Source organism: Globicephala melas, chromosome 2, assembly GCF_963455315.2.
Source record: "Globicephala melas chromosome 2, mGloMel1.2, whole genome shotgun sequence".
In the NCBI taxonomy this organism is placed as follows: Eukaryota; Metazoa; Chordata; class Mammalia; order Artiodactyla; family Delphinidae; genus Globicephala; species Globicephala melas.
In genome coordinates this window covers 136,993,749-137,001,923 of record NC_083315.2, presented here as the reverse complement: position 1 = coordinate 137,001,923, position 8,175 = coordinate 136,993,749, and positions in this window count along the sequence as shown.

The following is an 8,175-nucleotide window of genomic DNA, read 5'->3' as shown; positions in this document are numbered from 1 at the left end:
TAGCTAAAGTATCACAAGGTCTACTAGCTTATTAGCAGTAAACGCTAATGTAGGAAAGTGATTAGAAATAAATTATTTACTTGACACTCTTGGTTGTGAAATTATTCTACCCACCTATAGTTTCAGTTGTTATCATGCAAACTGCTCTTTTAAATTTTTGCTCATCCAAAATTAAGGATTTTTGAAAAATCTAACTAGAGACAAAGCAAAAGCAACACATATCTGCATATCACAATCATTAAATTCCTTAGTAACGAGGAACGCCTAGTTGGCTCAAGAGGGTATTTGAAGATTGTTTCAGCGTTTTCAATTTGCAAAGTAGGAGAAGGAATTTTAAAAGATCATTGAGGGGCTTCCCTGGTGGCGCAGTGGTTGAGAGTCCACCTGCCGATGCAGGGGACACGGGTTCGTGCCCCGGTCGGGGAAGATCCCACATGCCGCGTAGCAGCTGGGCCCGTGAGCCATGGCCGCAGAGCCTGCACGTCCAGAGCCTGTGCTCCGCAGCGGGAGAGGCCACAACAGTGAGAGGCCCGCGTACCACAAAAAAAAAAAAAAAAAAAAAAGATCATTGAGTCTACTGGTTGAAGCTGATCACAGTTTGTTGTCTTATTTAATAAAGTTTATCTTATAAGTACAAAATATGTCACTTTTATGTAGAAGAAAAAAGCTGAAAAAAAAAAACACCACCAAAATCTGGGATGTATAAACAGATAAAATGGGTTGGCAGACATAAAGAAAAGTGAGGGACTTCCCTGGTGGCAGAGTGGTTAAGAATCCGCCTGCCAATGCAGGGGACCTGGGTTTGATCCCTGGTCTGGGAAGATCCCATATGCCGTGGAGCAACTGGGCCCGTGCGCCACAACTACTGAGCCTGCACTCTACAGCCTGCGAGCCACAACTACTGAGCCCGTGTGCCACAACTACTGAAGCCTATGCGCCTAGAGCCCGTGCTCTGCAAAGAGAAGACACTGCAATGAGAAGCCCGCACACCACAACTAGAGAAAGCCTGCGCACAGCAATGAAGACCCAATGCAGCCAAAAATAAATAAATAAAATTTTTTTTAAAAAAGTGAGGAATACATGAAATGGTGTGCTGAGGCTGCTCTTCTTGGATAGTAGATCCAGAAGGTAAAAAAGTTTCTGGAACTGAATAAATAACAAATTACTATTGAGAAGTTCCTTGCAGAGTGACGTGAAAGAAAAATATTTATATCCATATTGACAGTGACAAAGAGATCTGGGGATAGTTCAGTGGCTTGGGTTTGACTGACATCACTTCTTGAACAAATTTGAGGTTTAAACATTCACAAATGTTCCTAATATTTTTTGAATAAGGAAGTGAGATATTAGCACTTTTTTTTTCAGTGCGATATCTACCATTATAGCATCTGTCAGCCTTAACTTTAAACCTTATAGAAGAATCAGCATATCCTGATTTGAGAGTTTCCCCCACATGGTAAAAATAAAATGTGAAATTTCAGTAAATGGCATGAAAAATTTTCGTAGTACCAGCAAGTTTTCAGAAACTAGAGCTTTTACATAATATGGAAGTTTTAATGTTTTGAAGGTTCAGTAAATTATGTAGTATACAAAAGTGAAGTCTAAATTACCCACTCAGAAGGGTAACCCTAGAGCCCACATGTCTGGATCCATGTATGCAGATGGACAGATACACTTCATTTCTCCTGGGAAGTTGAGTTCTAAAAAGCTATCACTCAGAACAGACGGTTTTATGATTGCATGAAAAGAAAAGGAAAGATGACAGTTGCTGTAAAAATGAAAGGCCTTTTGGTGTATTAACAGCTGAAAACATTACAGCTTAAATGAAGATGTGAAAAAAACTCAGCTTAAAACTGCAAATTAAAAAAAAAAACTTATGCAGGCTTGAAGCATATGGACACCCACCCAGTTTGCAAAGAGGGCAATGGGAGGCCCAGACTTTAGCTTATTAAAGATGACCTTTCCCCTCTCTAAAATTTCAAAGCTGACGTTTCAAGTGCTGAGCAGACTGTGTGCCATATGTAACATGACCTCAGCCCCACTCTGCCCGAGCACTGATGGCATCACTAATGAGAGGTGAAAGGTCCTTTTCTTGCAGCTTTTTCAGAAACCCACCAACTCTTGCCTGTGAAGTAAGGCTCCTCCCTCCCCTCACCCCTTGATTTCAGGAGAACTGCATTTAATACACAGCCTCAAAACACTTTTATTACCGGTCGATTTCCTTATAGCCACAGCCAAATGGCAGGACGTACAATCACATGCAGAAGAAAATATTTATTTTGACTCACAAGGCAAAGGGATTAAGAGAACATTGTATTAACCTTGCCTTTCATCTATGTTTTAAAGGGAAATTCTCCAGAGGCGTCAATTGAAGTTCATTTTTTTTTTTTATAAAGAGTATCAAAGACTTTTAGGAGACCAGGTGTGTGTTTATCTGAGGGGAAGAGAGAAAGGGAAGAAACTATATTGGGGGGAAAGGCAGATTTCACAAAGCTGCCTCAGAGACTGAAAAAGACGTACTTACAGGAATCTGTTACAGGCATTCCTACCAGCCAGCTCTCTGCTCCCCCCACCCCCGCCTTTTTCCCCCTTGCTGCTTCGAAACAAAATAGCTTCTTTCCAAGCAGGTTGTTATATTCATGGCATGGTCAATTTCCGTTTGCCAAGAAAATATTTAGGCTGATCAAAGAAATTAGAAAATCGGATGAATAGAAACAGACGTTCCCACAAGAGAAGCGTTTCTCAATGTGAAGAGAGGCAGGCGGATTGCAGCCCACCCAGTTACTCCTAGGAAATAGCTCTCTTGCTAAAGGCAGAACTACAGGGACACCTGGATTCTACTGGAAGGCCTATGGAAGAGTCACGACTCCCCAGGAAATTCACATGGGGACTGGAACTTGGGACTCTCCGGCGGATGATCGGTTCTAGTATCTATGAGCAAACCTGGAGGGCCTTTAATTACGTTCATTAATACAGAGGGACCTTTCAAAACATGAGATCCTTTTGTTTTGCTTTGACTTGTTTATAATGAGCATGGAGAGACAAGAACACATTATCCTTTGCAAATGATAGAGGAGTTTCTCCTGAATTAATATAAATTCAGTTTTTAGATTTGTGGGTTTGGGTGGGGAACGGTTGATAGCAATTGTCCTCGGGACCCTTTGGTCTCCGAGTGTGCAACCGGGCCAGTCGATAACAGTAAATAAGACGGTCTTCTACCTCTTCCTTGTTCCTGGGCAAGGCGCAGCCAAACCAGGTGAGGCCACTTGCTGCGGCGCTTCGATGGGAAGGATTGGTTGCCGTTGCGGTTTCCTTCCGCAGGACTCTGGAAAACGAAAAGTGGGCTCCGCTCGGGCAAAGGAGATCCAGATTCTCCCCTATCCCTTGCTCGCCTTGGGCACATTGGGGCAGCGCAATCGCCAGTGAAGCGTCGCAGACCTTACTCCGACGCCTCCAGTTTTCCAAAGGAGAAAGCGAGGGAGGGATGGCTCTGAAGGAAGGCAACTGTGGGGGGCCCTTTAGGGCCAAAGAAGACTCCCTTCCTGCGAGTTCCGCTTGGGGCAACGCGGCGCTACTAAGGCCGCAGCTGGAGGAGCTGTTGCCAGGCTGTGGGCTGAGAATCCGCTATGCCATCCTTGCCCCTCCCCGCCGCGCGTCCCTCACCCCCGGGTCTCGGCTGGGCAGATTTTCTTTTCCTTTCTTTTCTTTCTTTTTTTGTTTTGTTTCTGTTCCTACCGGCCAGGCATCCTTTGCCAGGAAGACAGCGCCCTCTCTCTCCTGCCACCGTGCCCGCCGCCGGCCTGCACCCCCTCCCAGCTTCGCTGACCTCCCCTCGCCTCCTTCTCGCCCCCGCCCTCCTCGGCCCTGTCCTCTCCTTCCTTACGCCCCTACGCCTCTCGGCCCCCAGAACAACCCAGGGGAACAACCCGAGAGAATGGCGGGCTCCGAAGCCTTCTCAAGTCTGGGCCACTGGGCCGGCTCGGCCCGAGCGCCCAACCTCTGGCTGTAGAACTGGGCGGAGCCGTCCCCGGCGCAGACGCGGCACCCGAGAGCTCGAGCGCGGCCCCGGGGAGGGGTTCCTGGCGCGGGTGGCGGGGCGTGGGTTCGGCCGGCTCTCGCAGGCTGGGTACAGCGGGCCGGCGGGCGGGGCCCCGAGTACGCTGCGCGGCGAGCTCTCCCCCGCGCCGGCGCACACCTGGCAGAGCAGCTTACCGGGGACCCCAGAATGCTCCAGCGAGACGTTGACGCGGGCCTGCAAGCAGGGTGACGGGTGGGGGTGGCGGGTGAACTTGAGTAGAGGTAAGGAAAACTCCTACAGCCTTGCTCCAAGCCCTAAAAGCGCCCCTCGCGGCCCGCCGGCTGCCTGGAAGCCTCACCCTGCCGGCTTTCAGCAGGGCTGCGCCAAGTACAGCAACGATGTTGGAAATGGTTGCAAAATCCAAGCCCAGACGGGTGGGCGAGACGCGCGGAGGGGCATGCGTGAGTGGGCACCCTCCACCCCTTATTTAATTCTCCACAGCTCAGAGGACTGCTGCTTCAGACAAATGCCGCGTGGCCCATTCGAGAGCAGAGGCAGTCAAGCTTATGTCCGCGAAAACCTGGATTCTTTAGAACCCAAACAATGTTCTTGTATGGGAATGCAAAAACATTTTCCATGGCGTGGATTTGCACCGACATAGAGGCCTAAAATGCTCCCCTTCCCCTCCTAACCGTTCCCGGCGCTCGGGAGCCACAGGGGGAGTTCGCCTCAAGCTCACCCGGCTGCAGAGCGCAGGCGGCTCCCAGAAATGCACTAATTGAGTCACAAACCACCGGCTGCCCCTAACAAAGCGAACCGTCTCGGCAGCTCAGCGCCCAATTTGTCCGCAGCACTTTCTTCCGCAATTCAGAAGCATTATCTTGTTTTTAAAAGTATCGCGGCAGAAACGTGGCAATTATCCTGGGCTCAGGTTACGCTAAATGGCTTTAGGCTGAGAAATGGAAGAATATAAATGCTGCGAAGGTGGTGATCGGTTTTCTGCCGGGCCTGTATGAGGGTAGGGAGGCGAGCGAGAGGATTTCGGCCAGGGAGAGGGAGGTACGGCGCAAGTTCCCACTCTTGGTTCTCTTTCCCAATGGCACCAACCAGAAAGAAGTGTTGGGCCTTTATCCCTAGAGGTTAAGGATTCAGAGCGACGATCTCCTTCAGAGATCTGGAGAGAAGGGGTCATATCCCGACAAGACAGGGCCAAGCTTCTGGCCTCGGCTTTGGGTCAGGAACAGGTTGGGAGCTTCAGGCATTGCTGGGATAAGGAAGGGAAGAGAGGTCAAGGGTCAGAGGGAGAGATGAGGAAGAATCCAGTTTCGGGACAACTACACTAAAATTGGAGAGGGAGAATGGCACTGGGAGAAAACAGCCATGAGGAAAGAGGAGCCGGCCCTGATGACTGGGGAGAGGCGTTCGCAACTGAGCGAGGGGCAGGCCTGGCCCGGGAGCCCGGGCGGACGCTGTAGGGTGGGAACCCTGGAGAACTGGAGAGGCCCAGAGACCACGAGGCTTCTCCGCATCAAGGGAAAAAACAAACAAACAAAACAAACAAACACAGAAAACCTCTAAGAATCTTCATCTCGGTCCACCAGGGTGAGTTTGGGCCTGGAAAATGGGGAGAAAAGAAAAGAGGGAGTAGCAAAAGGCGTTGGGGTGCCAGCTCCCGGCGGGCAGACGCCTTGCTCGCCGCAGCCGCCCAGCCTGTAGTGGTAGCCACGCTGTGCGCGTGTCTCTTTCCCCTTCTGCTCAAACCAGCCCCCACATCTTGAAGTAATCAGCAGCCGAGAAGGGACTCGTCCCCCTGGCATCTCAGGTTAAAGAAGGAGGTCCAGGAAAATGTGGTAGAGCCATTACAAGAAACCCGAGCCGCAGTCATCAGGGACTCCAATTGCCATCGCATTAGGATTGATTAGAGACCAGCAGTACCGTAATGACCCGGAAAGAAGGGCAGCCGGGGATTATTAATATCAGAATGTGGCGGAGAGGGGAGGTGGGTGAAGGGAAGGAGGGAAGAGCAAAGTGAGGAGGGAGAAGTTTTAAGTTACTAGGATTTATATATAAGTTCCGGCTTACCTGAGGAAACCAGATAGTCAGTGAATCACGCAAACAATAAATCTAATTCCATCTAAAATTTCACGAAGCCTGATTATTTGGGGGGGGGGAGGAAATCAATGTGAAAATCAGGCCAACATCTAGTTTTTATAAATACGTGTTTTTATAAACTTATTTTAAGAATCTAAGTGAAGAGATGGGGAGAAATGCTGGATGTTCACTTTCCTTACCAATGGGTCCCTACAAAAAGACTTAGGGAGGGCATTTTTGAGTCATTTTGGGTCTTCTCTCAAGGGCTATGGGGCAATGGAGTGGACATTTTCGCAGAGTCTGCAGAGGAATAATAAACCAAATTTTAATTGAAACAGTGATAACTGGGTAGTGATTTTTGTTTTTTATTTTGTTTGCGACAGGAACGATCAGGATCCCTAAGAGATGTAGAGAAGAGAGTGGTTTGTCTCCTTCCTCGGACTATGAGCCAAAACAAATCAGCCCCTGATGGTCTGGGCTGAAACGCAGCTCACTGGATAATTAACTCCATCTTTGCAGTCCACCCTAACTGTTTATTTAGTGTCACCCTGCATTACCATCACTAGCACTTTCCTCTGAACAGGAGGAGCTGCAGGCTTTCACCTCCCAAAAGGAAATTCTTCTTAGCTTAGACAGATGCAGTATACAGGATGTACATTAGCTGACAAAAAAGTTGATTGGAAATTCAGTGGAAGATAAGAACTCTTGCCCTGAGGTAATATTAATAAAGCAAAAGAGGCAAGAGTGTCTTAGGTTCTTAAGAACAGATTCTTACAACACTCTCCTTCACTTTCCAGAAAGGTGCTTGGCATCTATCTAATGTTGAGTGGTGTCTTCTGACTCAAATCTGGCGGTTGGCAAGTCTCTGGGCCTGAGCCTTCGCAGAGCGCAGCTTAAATCTGCCCTCTTCCCCCCCAGGTGGCCAACCCACCTTCCTCAGTCCTCCATGGGTGCCCCCACCTTTTTAACCACACCACCACTCAGTGTGGCGGGTCCCCACCAGCTGAGCTAGACGCCCCTGCTCGGACTTCAGAGTCTACTCGCCCTTTGCTGCCTGGGTGCCCGATATCAGCACAGCACGCTCTGTAAGACCTCACAGCTCCTGGTCCTGGGGAAGCAGGCGCAGGCGCCAATAGTCGTGAGGAAGGGAGAGGAACGAGAGAGAGAAGGAAAAAAGAAAAAGAGAATAGAGCGATCCAGATAGAGAGGAGAGGGTGTGGCGTGAGAGAGAGAGAGAGAGAGAAACGCGGAGAAGAATGAGAATGAGGCAGCGAGGGAACGAAAGGGACAGAGGGTGAGATGGAGATAAGAGAGAATAAAAGAGAGAATGAAGGAATCAGAGGTTCACACACACAGAATGAATGAGCTTCCTCTTTCAGACTGAAAAGAGAGGATGAGGTAGAAAGAGACACGGAGAGAGACCAGACCTGGGGACACACACAGAGGGAGAGGATAACCTCTCCAAACACACACACTCCAGCACTGTCCCCATCCAATCTGAGTTCCCTCGCGGCGGTGTGTCTCAGCCTTTCTCTCTCCTCTCTCTTCCTTCCCCGACCCCGGAACAATGTGGAGACTGTATTTTCAGGAGCCGCGCGGGGCGGCACGGTTTTTAGCAGCAAGCTGGGCTCGCAGCCCGCTCTGTTTGTCCAGGTGTGGGCAGGGGGCGGCAGCCTCCCGGCGTCTTGGGCTGCCGCTGCGTTTTCGCACCAAGGAAGCGGGAGGCTCTGCTCGCATGTTTCCCGCTTCCAGGAGAAAACTCCCTCCCTACCTCCATACATAAATATATTAGGGGAACAGACAAATCTTCATTGTTCAGAAATAAGCCAAGGAGGCCGGCCGGCTCCCCTTGGCCCGGCCAAGCGAGGCTGGAAGGAAGGGAGGGAGAGAGAGGCGGGGGCCGCGCGGATCCGGTGTCACGTTGCAGATTCCCACTAAAGATAACGAAACGTGATCTATTTTTCAGAACAGCAAGTGGATGGGAAAGAACCTTGACAACACAAAACTCATTTACTAATGGACTGGTTTTGGGTTTCTCTCCTTTGGGTCCGCACATCGCCCTGCCT